Source organism: Aulonocara stuartgranti (assembly GCF_965226115.1).
Source record: "Aulonocara stuartgranti genome assembly, chromosome: 15".
In the NCBI taxonomy this organism is placed as follows: Eukaryota; Metazoa; Chordata; class Actinopteri; order Cichliformes; family Cichlidae; genus Aulonocara; species Aulonocara stuartgranti.
Window position 1 is genome coordinate 30,286,973 of NC_138951.1, and position 17,176 is coordinate 30,304,148.

The window sequence follows — 17,176 nt, forward strand, 5'->3', positions numbered from 1 at the left end:
TGCTAGTATCAGCCATGCTAAGTGCTCCATCCTTCCTTTAGAATCGTACAGAAAAATATTATTTTAAATTTAAACTTAGTTATTAGAAACAATATTTTCACCACTACACTCTTAGCAGTTACAAGGCCGTTGGCTCCCATGTAGGTTTAAGGTCGCATTTGTTTTAATCAATACTAACTAGGTCAGTTGAACTTTAACTTTTACCAGAGCATATATGTAATGGCTGCACTTCTCCCATCTCTGCTTGAAATGAAAACTATGCTTAAAATTGTTGGTTGATTCTAGCTGTGATAATATGCTACAAAAGCTCTTGAAACAATAAAATTACAAAAATAAATTCCTGGTTCCTGACTTGTGGTATAATAACAGAAATTATTGTATGTGCTTTTCATCCAGTATTCATCCGATTTGTCGTTCATACAGTTACTATATCACACCTATACACAACATCTGGAACAGGTCTGGTAGGTTGAGCTAGAAATGCATATGTGTAAAATGTTCAAATATATATATATATGTATGTATATATATGTGTATATATATGTGTATATGTGTATATATGTATATATGTATATATGTATATATGTATATATATGTATATATATGTATATATATGTATATATGTATATATGTATATATGTATATATATGTATATATATGTGTATATATGTGTATATGTGTATATATGTGTATATATGTGTATATATGTGTATATATATATGTGTGTATATATATATATGTGTGTATATATATATGTGTATATATATATATATATGTGTGTGTATATATATATATATATTAGGGGTGCAACGATATTCGTATCGATATTGAACCGTTCGATACAGTGCTTTCGGTTCGGTAAGCATATGTATCGAACAATACAACATTTGTAATTTATTTTATCAATTTTCCTTCTGACGATGCTGTCTGTGTTGAGCGCTCAGTGAATCTGCATTCGACTACTCCGCCTAGGCTCGACAGTGCAGCCTAGGCGGAGTAGTCGAATGCAGATTCACTGAGCCTCAACACAGACAGCATAGTCAGAAGGAAGAGCGCAGGGCAAGTTAGCGAGACAGAAGTTAAGCTCTCCTTGTAACAGGCAAATTGAACCTCATTCAGATCTGGCGTTTGGAATTATTTTGGTTTTCATGTGACGTATGACCCTGAAGGTAAGCGAGTCATGGACTAAAGTAAAACAGTATGTTGGATGTGCCATGCAATGCTCAATTACATTGGTGTGAACTAGTGTGTTAGCGCAGTTAGCTCGTTAACGTGTTGGCCGTCTAGCCCCATGCACGGAGCTATCGGCGGTAGCTCGTTAACGGAGATTTGCCGTGTTGTGGCGTTAAGGTCATTTCAACGAGATTAACCTGAAAGCACTAGTGGGAACACAACGAATATGACTGCACATTTACGCCGACATCATCCTAGTGCAAAGACAAAAACAACAAGCATGCTACTAACTTTAGCCGAGTCATTTAGACAGCTGTTAGCACATGATTCTCCTTATGCTGCTGAGAATATGGCCCAGAAGAAGCGGATAGTATAGCTTTTATTTTGGAAAGAGACATTTCTCTGTAATAAACTCTCTTTTCCAAAGATGAGTGATTCCTCAATCAGATACAGGGCTCGCAATATCGCTAGCCCGACGTCCTGGAGCTAGCGATTTTTTCAGTCGGGCTACCAAAATCTATCTCTTCCCTGCCCGTCGGGCTATTGTAGGAAAAATATATGTCAATGCTTTTGCATTCTTTCAGAAATGTAGCTGGGTAATTATGTCATTGGCATCGGTGAGCCACTGTCAATATGTGACATATTGAAATCGCGTTTGAATTTGCGCTTGTTTTTTTGCTTTCACTTTGCAATCGTGCGAACTGTGTATAGAGAGTGACAGCACTGATCTGTGAGTGATGATAATTTGTGCACCAATTCCTCTGACATCGTCTTATTAATCGTTAGCTTACTATGCAAACATGACAAGTGAAATCTCCCGCAGCAAGCTTAAACATGTGAGAGGTTGATCGCGCAGAGAATCGCTGAGCTTATGTGAGTGCGTGTGTAAAAGCATTTCAGTTCTGCTGAGCCAAATAAGACAGGTCAGGGTGAAGAAGTGACAGCCAAAGAAAAGCTTACCACAAAACGGAGAAGTTATGACAAATCAGACTATAAGGCAAAAAGAAAGTGCAGCTTTATGGTTTCATGGACAAAAGAATTTCTGTGGCTGCAATATGATGAGCTAAATAACCAGGGCTGCACATAAGTGGTCCGCAGGTGCGCATTCGCTGTCAAAATAAAAAACACGCACAAGGGTGAGGGTTAAATTTAAAAACTGTACTTTTGAGTTAAAATATATATTTATAATTTTAATAAATGACAAATAAAAAATGCATGAACATTTTTTTTGTATCGAAAAAATATCGAACCGTGACACCAAAGAACCGAACCGAACCGTGAATTTTGTGTATCGTTGCACCCCTAATATATATGTGTATATATATATATGTATATATATATATATATATATGTGTATGTATATATATATATATATATATATATATATATATATATATATATATATATATATATATATATATATATATATATGTATGTGTGTGTATATATATATGTATGTGTGTGTATATATATATATATATATACCCAAGTCATTTAGACAGCCATTAGCACATGATTCTCCTTATGGGGACCTGATATGTTTAATATGCTGCTGAGAATATAGCCCAGAAGAAGCGGATAGTATAGCTTTTATTTTGGAAAGAGACATTTCTCTGTAATAAACTCTCTTTTCTAAAGATGAGATATTTGTCGATCAGATAGATTTATTTTTTTATTACTTTGTTGTTTCAGCAACATTAAATTTAAAAACTGTACTTTTGAGTTAAAATATATATTTATAATTTTAATAAATGACAAATTAAAAAGGCATGAACTTTTTTTTTAATCGAAGAAATATCGAACCGTGACACCAAAGTATCGAACCGAACCGTGAATTTTATATATCGTTGCACCCCTAATATATATAGTTATTGTGGAAACAGTAGTCAGTCAGCTTTTTATTTCTCATATTTGGATTCAGCACATAAAAATCCATAAGAAATAACACCGTTTATCTCAAAACCAGATAACCTCTTAAAACGTGTTGACAACTAAAGTCTGATGCTTTGCCTCATTTGCCCTCATAAGTAGAAACACTCTGTTCTTAATCGTATTTAGTAATTGTTTTTTGAAAAGTATATACTTACAAATTTTATATTTTATCATTTTATATTAAAACTGTGAACATAACACTGAGGCAGGATTCATTATTTTCATCAAAAGAAAACCACTGAGTAGAAAACAAACTTCAGAGAGAAGCATTTCAATACAGGTGATTAAAAGAAGGTGTGCATGAATAACAGGGATGTGCCAGAGTGTCATTTCAAATAGAAACCTGTAAATCTATTCCAAAAAGAATTATTGTGAAAAATAAAAAGGTATGCAGACAATCAAAAATGCAGCTAATCCCATTTATAATCCTACTGTGTGCAAAGACAATCCCTTCAAACTTCAAAAGAAGGCAGAGCAGCAAAAACCAAGTGCCCACAGTGACACTTCCACACAAAGAGCTGCTTTTCAGCTGTAAAAAGAAAAAAGACATCTGATTATCATTTCAAATAACTTAACTGACTAAGGTGAATCTTTTCTCTAATTAGACTTGAAAGCTGATCTAAACTTGGGGGGGGGACTGTAAGACAGATAAAGCCATTTGAAAAGTAGTCAAACTGGTTTTATCCTGCTGGGTGCCACTTACCTGAACACTCTGTCATCTCAATTTCTAGGCAATGCCCAATCCTCCTCAAGTCTAACTGCTTTGTTTTCAGCTCTTAAACAGTACAAACTTCACTATAAAAGCCTCTGCTGTACACTGTTATATAAGAACAAGGTGCCAGTCAAAGAGAATTAGTCCAGCAGTCTGTGGCCTTTCTTCCAGTGGGCTTTAAAATCTGATTTGTAGGTTCACAATTTATATACTACTGATTTCAAGACTCTCTCTGAGCTCTGAAGCAGGCAGATGAAACTATGCAGCATATGAAAGACTTGCCAGTGTGATGGTGTGGGAACACAGCCTCAGCCGTAGCAGACGGTGAAAAAAGGGTGCGAAACTCCTGGAGCTGCAAGCTCTGCAGAGTCACAGAGCACAGAGAAAAGTGGCATCTAGACATTATGGCACCTATCCATGTTTCACTGTCTGGTCTACATAGTGTGTGTGTGTGTGTGTGTGTGTGTGTGTGCGCGCGCGCGCGCGCATGTGTGTGTTCTTGCTTTATTTGTGTCCTTGTGAGAACCAACTTTTGACATTCAAAGTCAGGATAATTTTAAGCGTATTCTTATAAAAAACTGACATCCTTTTTTAGTAAAATACATGACAGAATTTATTAATAGACTCATTTAGATCATCAGATTCATTCACATGATATCACATGACTGTTGAAGAATCTTTATTAATGTAAAAGAAATATCACTTAAAGCACTTGTGGGAACACATCGGTCATAAGAACATTTTCAGCTGCATGCTTTATCTTCAAGGCAGCAGCAAAAAAAACTAATTAAAAACTTGTATTCATCTCTATGTAATTGAGTTACGAGATCACACAGTAATGAAGGACTATATAAGAAAGGTAATTGAAATACTTTAATAACCATAGCCACAAGGGTTCTTCGTGGTTTTCATCACAGTTAAAGATCTCATGCTGGCAGGGGTCACAAATCATATGCAGATATTTGATAATGAGCTTTAAAAGCAGGTTGATCATAACAAGGGCATCCATGCTATCACTTACAGTTTATGTATGGATTTATCTTTGTTTCTGTGAGTTACTGAATAGATGGAGTTTATATGAAAATGTGTTGTCTGTCAAAATGGAAAAAAAGGAACTAAATTATAAAGTATTGCCATATGTTATATACTGTGCTTTTATAAACTAAGGCTACGTTCACACTGCAGGTCTTAATGCTCAATTCCGATTTTTTGATCAAATCCGATTTTTTTGTCTGCTCGTTCACACTACAAATAAAATGCGACAGCAAACGCTCTCTAGTGTGAACGCTCAAAGCGGCCCGCATGCGCAAAAGAAGATGTCACACACAACGCGCTCTGTTTAGACCCAGAGCAACAATATTGTTTGACTGATGGCCCTTAATATAAAGACTTCGGACTTCACGTTTCCCAATTTTTGCTTTAAGTTATTTTGTTATTTACATAATAATGTAGATAACCTAATAATGATCCTTATCGCCGTTTAAGAGAGGAGCGGTGCTTCAAAGGATAGCTGTAGATTTCTGTCAGAATCTGCAGATTATACAGTACAAATAAAATGTTTATGTTGTCTTCCCAACAGTTTCACTGACATCTACACTGGATGGCCAGGAAGCGTTCGCGATGTCTTCTCGGGCGCTTCTCTGGCGCTGATAATTGGCTTCAGTCTTGTGTCGGTGACGTAAAAGGCGGATTTAATGCGACTTGACCGTTCAAACAGCAGTCGCTTTCTAAAACATCGGATATGTATCGGATTCAGTACCACATACGAAAGTGACCCAGATCGGATTTGAAAATATCGGATTTGCGCCGTTCACACTGTCATAGCATGATCGGATATGGGTCGCATAGGATCAAAAAAATCGGATTTGATGCGCTTTCGCCTGCAGTGTGAACGTAGCCTAAGATCTGTTCTGACTAGATAAATAATAATGCCAAAATATATTATTTACTTGCATTTTTTCACTTTTCTTACAAATTGGTCTTCTTATTACTGCAAAACAGGAGACCCAGTACGGTCAAAAACAGATTTCTGACAGTGCCCTATGCTCTGAGCTAAATCTACAAGAACAGAAAGACACCCACAGTGTTGGTACACTACAAAGTGTTGATGTTTGCAACTGTCACAGTTTGCCTAAACAACAAATAATAAAAATATGGATAATACAAAACTAATTCTAAACGTGCTGCCTGTGACAGAAGAGTTATAAAGAGAAACGTTTTAAGGATACATTCCCTGAATACATGTGTGCCTGCACATTCACTCATACACAATGTATTAGTTTAAATCTGTGAATAATTGGGGGTAATCTAACTCAGCTCTGCATGTGCTTCTGAAGTGTAAATGGACTGGTTATTATATAGTGGCTTTCTACTCTACCTACAACATGCTTCATTCACCCAAGCATGTTCTTTTAGGTATTTTGTATGTAGCATTCAAATTCTGATGGGTGTCTTTAGGGCCTGCTATGTTACTGGGATATTTGGCATGAAGTCTGACACAGACAGGGATCAAACCACTAACCTTCCAATTAATAGTTGCTCTATATCCTGAGGTCTGAGCTTGGAAAGGAAAGTGTCTGGACTTCTTTAAGTTTCCTTGAAGCATTTCACCTCTCATCTGAGAAGCTTCTTCAGTTCTAAAAGCAACTGGTGGAGAGTTCCAGATTTTAAGCCCTATGGGAGTGTCCCCAAGAGAGTCATGAACCCCCTGTTGATCCTCCACCTAATCACACGAACCAAGGTGTAAAAGCAGGTGTGGGTCACAATCAGCCAAGGTTTCAGGTGAACCCACTGTGAAACCTAGCCCCACCCTATCATGTGATTTATGGAGGTCAAATGGCCCAGGATGTGACTGGGAGTTAAGGCGTCTGAGAAGGATCTCAAAACTGGATTACCTCCTGAGCTACAGCCACCTGGGAAAATACGTTGGGTAGGTTGAACAGTTGTGGAGCAGGCCGAAGACCAGAGTAGACTGGGAGGCAGACTCTTCAGACACCTACTATGAAACAAGCTCCCAAAGTGGAATAAGTGGACAAACACCCTCCCTACTTTCAAGATTAAACTTCAAACGTTCCTTTTTGATAAAGCTTACAGTTGGGGCTGGGTCAGGAGACCCTGAACTGCTGCTGGGAGTTTCCTATGCATGATGCCCTGACCATTTCTTCTTCATTCATCCTTTCCCTTTCCGAATGCTTGTCTCTCCCCTGACTCCCAACCAGTGAGAGCAGATCACTGTCCCTCCCTGAGCCTCGTTCTGCCAAAGGTTTCTTCCCATTAAAAGGGAGTTTTCCTTCCCACTGTCGCCAAGTGCTTGTGTGCGTGATTGCTGCGGTTTCTTTCTTTACCTTACAATATTAAGCAGCTTTAGAGTTCTGCTCAACCAATTGGTAGAGCACATTTTCAGTCCCTATATCTAACTGAGGCTTTCACTGAAATTGCCATACCTTGTTGAGTCTTTTCTACCAATTGGTTTACATCTGTAATGCCAAAAAAGAATCCACCAGAAGGCACTGTGAATGGAAACTGTTGGCTCTTCTTATACCTCTCCAACCAGGAAGTCAGAAACAAAAAACCATCCAACATATTTTGAGTTTTTTTGATGAAACTAAGATAGGAAGATATAATTTTTTTTTATATATGATAGTGTTAGAGGACTTACTAAACAGATGTATGTCACTTGACAGCATTAAAAAAGTGAAATTAAATGTTTAAGATTTTTTTTTTTAAAAGTGCTCAACCAAACGGTTGATTTGTTCCTTTATGGTGCTACTGCTAACATAACCTAAATGTTACTAAAATTGATTATTTGCCATAAAATCAGGCCACTAGACCCATTTTGTTTATCCATTGCTATTCATAAATCACATCAAGTGTTAGCACAGCAAGAATATGCTGAAATAATTTCCTCAGTAACTCATTTTTGTAACTTTCTGAGTTAATGTTAGTAAATATTGTAAAAATCAAGAATAACACGTGGAAATCACAAATATCACAACTGATTACCTTTTAACCAAATTACAGTAGTTTTAAATTAATATTACTAAATTGTCAAAATTATAATTACTATATGTACTATATGGACGCGAAACAATTATATGGCTAAAAATCACATGGTCCTGTGGCATGATACTCATGATACCATCCATCTTCAACCACAGTGTGTTTGAGGTCATGGTTTCATACACTGTAAAAAAAATCCGTAAAAATACAGTACAATCTACTGTATAAACGTGAAGGAATTTTCCGTATTAGTCATTTACAGGTATTTTTCTGTATTTCTCAACTACTGCAATGCATTGTGGGAAAAAGAACCTGAAAAGGAGGGAAAAGTAAGCGCAAGAGCAGCCATTAGGCTTCTTTCAGGCTTCATCTGGATTTTGGATTCTGAAGTTGGAGAAACTGCCTTCAAATTTCTGTGGTAAGTATTAAAACTCATGTTTCGTTTTATTAAAATAATGTTTTTCAAAAGACTCCGTGTTTTTATTTAGAAAGAATTGTTAATTTATTTGTTAACTGGTTTCGGCTGTCTCCAGACAAGTCAGGAATATTTTGCTGACTCATTTTTTAAAATAATTGTTATTTAGGTTTAACATGACTTAAGCTTTATTTTAATTAATGTTAAAATAATTTTTACTGTGATACCACCAGTTTTGCCCTTCAGTGGCTGAACCAGTTTTCATAAATATTATAGTTAGCTGTCTGTGTCTCTCTGGGTATTACACAGCTGTGACTGCTAACTAGCTAATTAGCAAAAGTCAGCGATGTGGATAACTGGGAAAGTGAGAACTTCATGGTTCTAGAAATTATTCTAGGACTCTAATAAGTACTGTATCAATACCTGTGTTTTACAGTTGGCTCTACTGTACACTTTAAAGGGTTTCAGGCAAAGTTACACTAACCCTAGTTTAAGCCTCAGACCTTCCTGGCTGACGCTAGCAAATGCTAATGTTAGCCTCTGATTTGGGCTGCTAAAGTAAAGACTTTTAGCTAGCTGACCAGCATAGATTATTTCGGTGGTTAACAGACTGTAGTGGTAAAATTATTGAAAGTATAGTTTCACCTCAGCACATTTACAATTACAGTATGTCTATTTTGTAGCACATAGAAATGTTTAGTTAATATTTACAGACAGACACATTTTCCCTGTAACTGTGTTTTTACTCCAACATTTGTTGAAAATGTAATTTATGAAATGCTGAGCAGCATTTCTTGTATGTGGAATATTTTTGTCACCCCACTGTGCTAATGTGATTAAATACTAAAAATTATTACTAAAAAAATTCAATAATAAATCAATAATAACTATTTCTTGATTGAACTATAATGTAAGCGCAGTGCTGGTGTGCAGGGGCTCTATATGCCTTGTCTATATCAAGCTTTTAGCCAAATATAAGCAGAGATATTTGTATCTTTCTTAAAAATCCAGATCCTTACAGATTATTTGAGAAATGGATCAACAGCTATCACTACTTGAAGCACTTTAAGTCCTGCAGTGGAAAAATATCCCTTATTTCACCTTTGATCACACACTTTGGTTTTCCAGTGCAGAGCAATGGCCAAGAAAAGGAAAGACTTCCCCGAGTGAAAAAAAAGATGAAGATACAAGCTGGTGATGATCCAGAGCAGCTGGTCTCAGGAAATGAAGAAAAACCCTGATCACCTTCTCTACAAACACAAGGTGAATTTAATGTTGTGGTTGATTTAGTTTTTCAAGGTATGTATGTTACTTTAATTATAAACTGCTTTTGTTGCAACAGAATGGTGTTATGTGTATGCAACTCTACGTGAATTATAATCCTTTGTAGGGCTGCGTGATATGACCAAAGTCTCATATCCCAATATAAGACGTATCTCTCCTGATAACGATATATATCACAAAATAGTGCATTTTCTGTAAATTCTGTGATTCTCGGGCAACTCGACTTATGTGAAATGTTTTCAGTTGGGCGTCGTGTACCAGGAGTCGAGTGTTTTGACCGATGCATGAAACTATACATTTTTAGACATGAGTTTAAATGGCCGCCATTTTCTTTCTGAGTATTTATTAGACGGCGTGCTGCAAGGAAAAGCCTGTTCTAACGTTTGAGTCTAAGGATTATTTTGAGCACCTGACGACTCTTTTTTGCTTTTCATTCGTAAACTCTCTCGAAACTCTTTCATGTGATTCTTGTGTAGGTGGTTAAAGAGGTTTGTCGTGTTCGAGTGGTGGTGGGGACCAGTTTGTGGCATAATTTGCATAGTACAGTTTTCTGGGGCGTGTCAGACTTTTCATAACCAAATCATGTCCATGCTACAGAGGTAGCCCCTCATTTAACAATAAGGTCCTCGATTTCTTTTGACTGGTCCTTCTGGTTCTGCCTCATCCTTGCTGGCCATGCTGGTATTCTCTGTGCCTTCATCTGCGTGGTGACTGTAAGCGCCATTTATAGTTACTTGATGTTTTTATTTGAGGTCATTTGTTTGATGCATATTCTGAAATTTTATGTTTGAGAATAATGTATATCATTTCAGTTTAGTTTGAAAAGTCTCAACAGAAACTTGAGCTTTATTGTGAAAGGTTTATGTGGAAAATAAACAAGCGGACGGCGGAGCCACACGATGGTTTTATCCTCATTGTTGGTAACGAGAGTACGCGTAAAAACAGTCACTTGTCCGTCCATAGTGTGGTTGTTTTAAGTATAAGAGAAGGAGAGAACTTTAAGAAATAATATAGCAACTACAGTGACCATCAAAACCATGAAAAAAATATTGCCGTAAACAGTTTATTTTGCAACACCACAAAACAAAGAATAGTGTATAATATGAAACGATAGACATTTTTATATCGTAATCTGATATATATCGTCATATCGCACAGCCCTAATCCTTTTTTTGTTTATGTTGTTTATGCTCTAGGTAAAAAAAAATTATAAAAATACAAACTTTTTAAAAATGTCTTGTTGTTTCTCTTTTTTTCCTCAGAATAAATTGCGACTAGTCTCAATGGCTGACACGGAGGAGCAACACAGCGACACGTTAACTCCGACTGCTGCAGTTCCTGTATGAACTGAGCAACTCTTAAAATCCAAGGAAAAGCTGAGTGTATTTTACTTAAAGCTCAGATGGACCTTGATGTACTAACATGCAGGCTGCATTCAGGACTTTGTCACACTGTTATATGAAGAGCGGTAACAAGACTTTGTAGTAATTTGTCTTACTATTGTCTTATTTGTTGTGATTTAGGGTCTGTGCGCACAAGCAGAGGTTTTTGTTTGTAACTGTAACCTCGTTTTCAGAGCCTTGTCTAACATTTAATGGTCATGAAATATGTCAGACTTTTTCCTCTACTTAACCAGCTTAGAGAATTTGAACACCGTGGAGAAAAAGGTGTGCATTAAGGATTTTGAACTATGATGTTTAAGTGTTGTCACTGCTGAGGATTCGTGGACACAGATCCTTATTCACTATGCTGCTGTTTACAGTTTAACTTTTCATCAGAACAAGCACTTCTAATTATACTTTGCTCCTCACTGACAAAACAAGTCCCGTAAATACACTTTTATCTTTAAGTTTGGGACAGTAATCTGTCTTAATTTATTATGTGTTGTAGTTATCATATGGGGAAAAGTCCTGTGGTTATCCATCAGTCCTGTTCGAATAAACCCAAAGTTCAGGAACATCTTCTTTAGATCTGTTCAGTTGTATTCATGTGGCACCACTTAAACAGTCAACAAATTTTGACTCAAGTATGTTATATTGTAAGGTAAAGAGCAGAGGTGTGGACTCGAGTCACATGACTTGGACTCGAGTCAGACTCGAGTCATTAATTTTATGACTTTAGACTTGACTTGAAAAAATGTTCTAAGACTTGTGACTTGACTTGGACTTTTACACCAATGACTTGGGACTTGAATTGGACTTGAACCGGTTTACTTGAAAAGACTTGATATTTCACCCCAAATATAAAATTTAACACGCATATTATATAGAGATTGAAAATGTGACGTCATTCACGGGTAGAACCGCAAAGGATTCTGGGAACTCGTGGCAAGAAGTACTAGCGCACGCAGGCTTTCAATTAAAATCAGTTACACAGAGATAAAAAGAAACACAAAAATGTCAAGAAGCTGTTGTATTATTAACTGCAATAGCCGGTCGCATGACAGCCACGGGAAGCCGACGGGTAAAGAGATCGGTTGTTATCGGATTACGACGTTTAAGAGAAATTGTTCGAGCCATGTTTCCGAAGTGACAAACAGGCGACGGATGGCCTGGATAGCAGCCATTCAAAGATCAAATATAACGTCCCAGAACACTCCAGCTCACAGGTTAGTCTGCTCCAAGCATTTCCACAAAGGTCAGTCTGCTGTTGTAGTTAATACGTCATTTTCATAACATAATTAGTGATATAGGTTACAAGCAAGTCTGGCGCTGAACAGAAATTGTCGTGCTATGCTCCTTTGTTTATTGTGCATAAATAGTGAATTGTCCTGACACAATATTGCGTTTCGCTTCTGTTATTATGGTACATTGACAAAAACATATACTTTTATTCACAGGATAAAACAGGTTTTTTGTATCACTAATTGCCCAGTACGATTACAGCATACAGTATTATTGTCACTGCTACATTTCTGTGATGCGTACCAGAAATTATTTCCACTACTAATTAATTACCGTTGAGCTCAAAGGTCCTATTAATAAACGGTTAACGAATGTGTATTTATGAAGACGATTTGTGAGACTGGTAAACTTATATGATACGTACGATGGTCTTTCGTTCTACACGGTGCGTTTCAAGGTCCTGTACCCATCCGGCGGTAAACTGTACCTGGGCTTGTTGCAGTGACCGGAAGTTACTAAACTTCATGAGTGTATGCACTCACTCCAAGAACCGTATGCTTATAAATATGCATATAAATATGAGATAGCTGACTTCATCTAACTAGCAAATGTTTTCCAGGCTACGTTGGTGATGCAGTTTTTTTTTAATGTGTGTGATATTTTTGTCATGCGATTTTAAAGCCGGTCCTACAACCGCATCCAAGAATAACATGCAGCTTATCTCAGAACTGTCGGTGAAAATTATTCTTGGAGCTAGGTTTAATTGAGCTGCATTCTAAAGAGGTGCAATTTCACAATTTGTGTATATTTTCTAAGTTCACTATTTTGTCATGTGTTGAGAAAAACACAGATTTAAAAATTACATGGTCTAATATTTACATTTAGCATAACTGCAACATGCTTTTTTTCGTTTTTTTTAATGACTCGAAAGGACTTGAAATTCAAAATTTCAGACTTGTGACTTGACTCGGACTTTTACACCAGTGACTTGAGACTCGACTCTGACTTGCCTGACATTACTTGAGACTTGACTTGAGACTTGAGGATAAAGACTTGAGACTTACTTGAGACTTGCAAAACAATGACTTGGTCCCACCTCTGGTAAAGAGCCCAAAGAGTTAATCTCAGACAAATGTTCACACAAATGTGAATTACATTCACTTCATTAATGAAGTGAATGCAATTCAGTAATCAAAGGTGTTTGGCTATAACTGACTACATGTGTATACTGTATCATAAGTGGACAGAGATGGATGTAAACCACACCTTAACCATTTGGCTGAGGCAAAACTACCACAAGGCAGTGATTCTAACTAAAAGGTACTCTGGATATTATTAAATGTGAACATGTCGTTAAATATGACATTTTTTGTTTGTCAGGTGTCCTGTTTGAAGAAAACACTTGGTAGCCACTTGAATGAATGTAAATAAACACATTTACATGAGGGCAACCTGATTTCAAGGAAATAAAAATGCTCAAATTTGAAAGCTTGTGAGTTATTTTGTTCATGTATCAGCTGTTTAGTAGTTTTATGACAAGATGGATGCTGTCATTATATTTAAGTATAGTGTTTGAGTTAAGGAGAATAAAAGAATATTTAACATTAATTGTACCAATGTTGTTGTGTACGAAGCACAAATTAATTTAAGTTTTAATTTATGAATTTTTGAGTACATGGTGTACTAGGTTGTAATTGCATAGAAATGTACGTTTAAGGATATAAAGAACTATATTTAATGAGTTACAGTGAAAAGAAGTGCTTGGAAATAGTAATATAAACAGAAATTTCAATTTTTCTATTAACGGAAAATATCAGTTAATGATACAGAAAATATACTGTGAATAAATGGAATTTTCTGTTTTATAGCTGAAGGAAATGTCCGTAAATAGTACAGAGAGTATACTGTAAATCTACAGAATTTTCCGTTTTATCATTTACAGAAAGGTCCGTCAAACCTCCGTAAAAAAACAGAAAATGTACTGGCAGAAAATTACCAGGACATTTTCTGTTTTTCTACGGAATATTTTTTTACAGTGTATGAAGCCAACAAGGCTGGCACTCTCCACCAATATATTGCCAACAAACCAGATGAGTGGGGCTTTAAATTGTTCTGCCAAGCAAGTTCATCTGGCATCATCCACGACTTGCTGTGTATCAAAGGGGATCTACATTCTTCAATGCTCCCCTCAGTGAAAAAGAACAGAAGCTACCTCTAGGGGCCAAAGTTGTAAAAAAAACTGTGTGCAAACCCATAAAAGAACCTCAGCTCTTCACAAGTTTCAGCTTGGTCCAGAACTTGCACACCTCCTTGGGTGTCAGGTCCATTGGTACTGTATGACCAAACAGCACCGTGGAGCTCCCCTGATGGCAGACAAAGACCTGATGAAGAAGGGCCATGGAGCCTGTTATTACAGGTCTGATGAAGGTCTGAGTGCAATAAAATGGTTTGACAAGAAATGTGTCAACCTTCTAAACAATGCCTGTGGGTTCATGCCTCTTTCATCAGTCAAACGGTAGAGCAAAGAGTCCAATGCAAAGATCACCATTCCATGCCCATCACTCATCCCTGTATATAATTAGCATATGGGAGAAATGACGCTTTCTGATATGCTATTACACCTGTATAAGGCAAGTTATAAGTTACAAGTTAAGGAGATGGCATATTCCACTGTTCGGCTACATCCTTGACTTGAATACCTGGTCTACAAGAGAGACTGTGCCCTACTGGACCAGTAACCGATGGCTCTCAAAAGGTTTCCACCTGGCTGTGTCTGAACCAAGTTAACAAGCCAGCACCTAGAGTTGGACAACCATGATTCAACTCTCCAAGACTACAGAATAAATGCTACACCCTAACACCCCAACGATCAAAACCACAAGCAGCTGTGCTTGATTTGCACTGTTTTAGGTTTTTATTTTTAAAACAAACATGATTTTGCACAGTAGAATTCAATCACAAGTGGCCTGAATGTGAGTATTTTGTGCTGTTACACATTTTTCACATTTGCAGATTTAAAAAATATGCATTTTGTTGTTTGATAGAATACTTTCTTTTGATGGAATGAAAACAGCAATGTTCACTGGCATGCTACTAGAAATAAACTGTATCCAATGCCCTGGATAGTTTTTGTTATTAATTTAATTATAATTTGGCCCTTTATTTGATTTTTTCAACTGTATTATCTAATGTACTTGTATTTGCATGACATTTCATACTTTTACCATTAAGTGACATCTCAACCATTTGGTAGAGATTAACATTTTAAAAACTACAGGGTCTATTGAAAAAAAATTATTGATTGTGGTTATTACTCACACAAATCAATAAGAAATGCAAGCAAAAATGTTTCCATTGTTTATTTTCTTGGTGTGGATCTCAAAGGGTTAAGGCAACTGCTGTTGTGAATTTGGGCTATATAAAAAGAACTGATTTTAACTGAGTTTACACACAGAAAAGTTTGAATTATTAGCATTGGTATTTCCAAATATAGCATTACAGTAAGGATGAGGATGTTTTCAGAGAGAACTAAAATCATGTAGGAGAACAGTTTCTGTGTAGATATATGTTTTCTCAGTGTCTTCTGTCTCACAAACAGGAATGATTGGATTAAATGCTGGGACTCTTTTGCCAACTGCCATAATACTGTGCTGTATTTACAGAATTGATATCATGCGATGACAACAGGACAGTCAGGTATTTTGAACATCCTTTGCTGTGACAGTTAGTGACACAACTGGTGCCTCAGCCATGTGTATGAGGCAGCTGCTGCACATGGAAGTAGGTCAGGACAGTAATTCCTTATGAGAGGAGAAAGCAGAAAAACTGCCAAACATGTCACTCTCTGTTACACAGCAATGAAAAGACTAAGGACTGAGGGTAGAGAGGAGAAGGGAGGGGGACAGAAACAGAGAAGGAGAAAAAGAGAGAAACAGAAGGGAAATGGAGAAGATGGGAGAAAACAATGATGGAGCAGAAGGCAAGAGGCAAGAGAGCAAGCCAGTGAGGGAGTGGGAGGAGAATGCGAGGATCAGAGTGAGAGGAAAGAGAATATGACTGTACGAGAAGAAACCATTGCAGAAGAGTGATAGGTTAAGAAAGCGAGAATAAATAGAGCGGTGGGGGAGAGCACGGGCCAATGCTGAGCCGTGCAGCACGACATTAGGATTAATCGAGACTGTGGAAAAGAGGAAGCAGATGGACAGCTGTGCTGACTGGACTGATTCCTTTGTCAGAGAAAGAAGAAGATGAAAGATCTTTTTCAAACCTGGCCAGCACGCACACGCACACACACCACAGTAGGCGAGCCATCTGGAATAGTGTCATTAGCCAATCACAGAGATAGAGACGGAGACAAAGCAGATAGGAGGAGAAGCAGAGAGGTGAGAAGGGAAAGAGCAGTACTGTGTGTGTCTGAGTGGGTGTGTAATACAAGGGCACAGAGGCAGCTTATACAGCAAACAAAGATATAACCAGTGAGAGAAGTTAGTTCAAGCTGATTTTTCCAACTCATAAGCCAATAATGATTTGAGTTTTTAATTATGGGTTATGGGTTTTTTGGGGGGTTTTTTTGGCATATCCAGAGCTTTTGCTAGAAAAGTCCAGTGGTCTGAGATCTGTTATAGTGGAAATACAAGTGTTATCAATAACATTTACAATTACTTTGTTCTATTCAGATATTCCAATAATTCAATGAGAGCTTGATCCATGAACAAACCCTGAGGTACCCCTGAGCAAGGTACCGTCCCTACACGCTGCTTCCCGGGCAACCAATGGCTGCCCACTGCTTCACTGAGTGAATGAGTTAAATGCAGAGAGGAATTTCCCCACGGGGATCAATAAAGTATAAAGTATACATTAAAGACACAGAAACAGAAGCACAAATGCACATAGTGTGTGAGTATGTATGAGTTTTTGGACTGCAATGGACTGTGGACTGTGATGGTCACTATATTTGGTTGAGAAGGAGCCATGCTAAGTTATCAACTAATGCTAACAAGTGTGGTTAGCAAGCTGCAGCCATAAAATGTATAATAC

The 17,176-nt window shown here is 37.2% G+C and overlaps 1 long non-coding RNA gene across 1 annotated transcript; it reads left to right on the forward strand.

Moving 5' to 3' along the window:
- Positions 1-7,995: 7,995 nt before the first annotated feature.
- On the forward strand, positions 7,996-13,627 carry LOC309689166. The gene is made up of 3 exons (XR_014271281.1): positions 7,996-8,234; positions 9,360-9,494; positions 10,778-13,627. It is a non-coding gene; the product is annotated as an uncharacterized lncRNA (long non-coding RNA).
- The last annotated feature ends 3,549 nt before the right edge of the window (positions 13,628-17,176 follow it).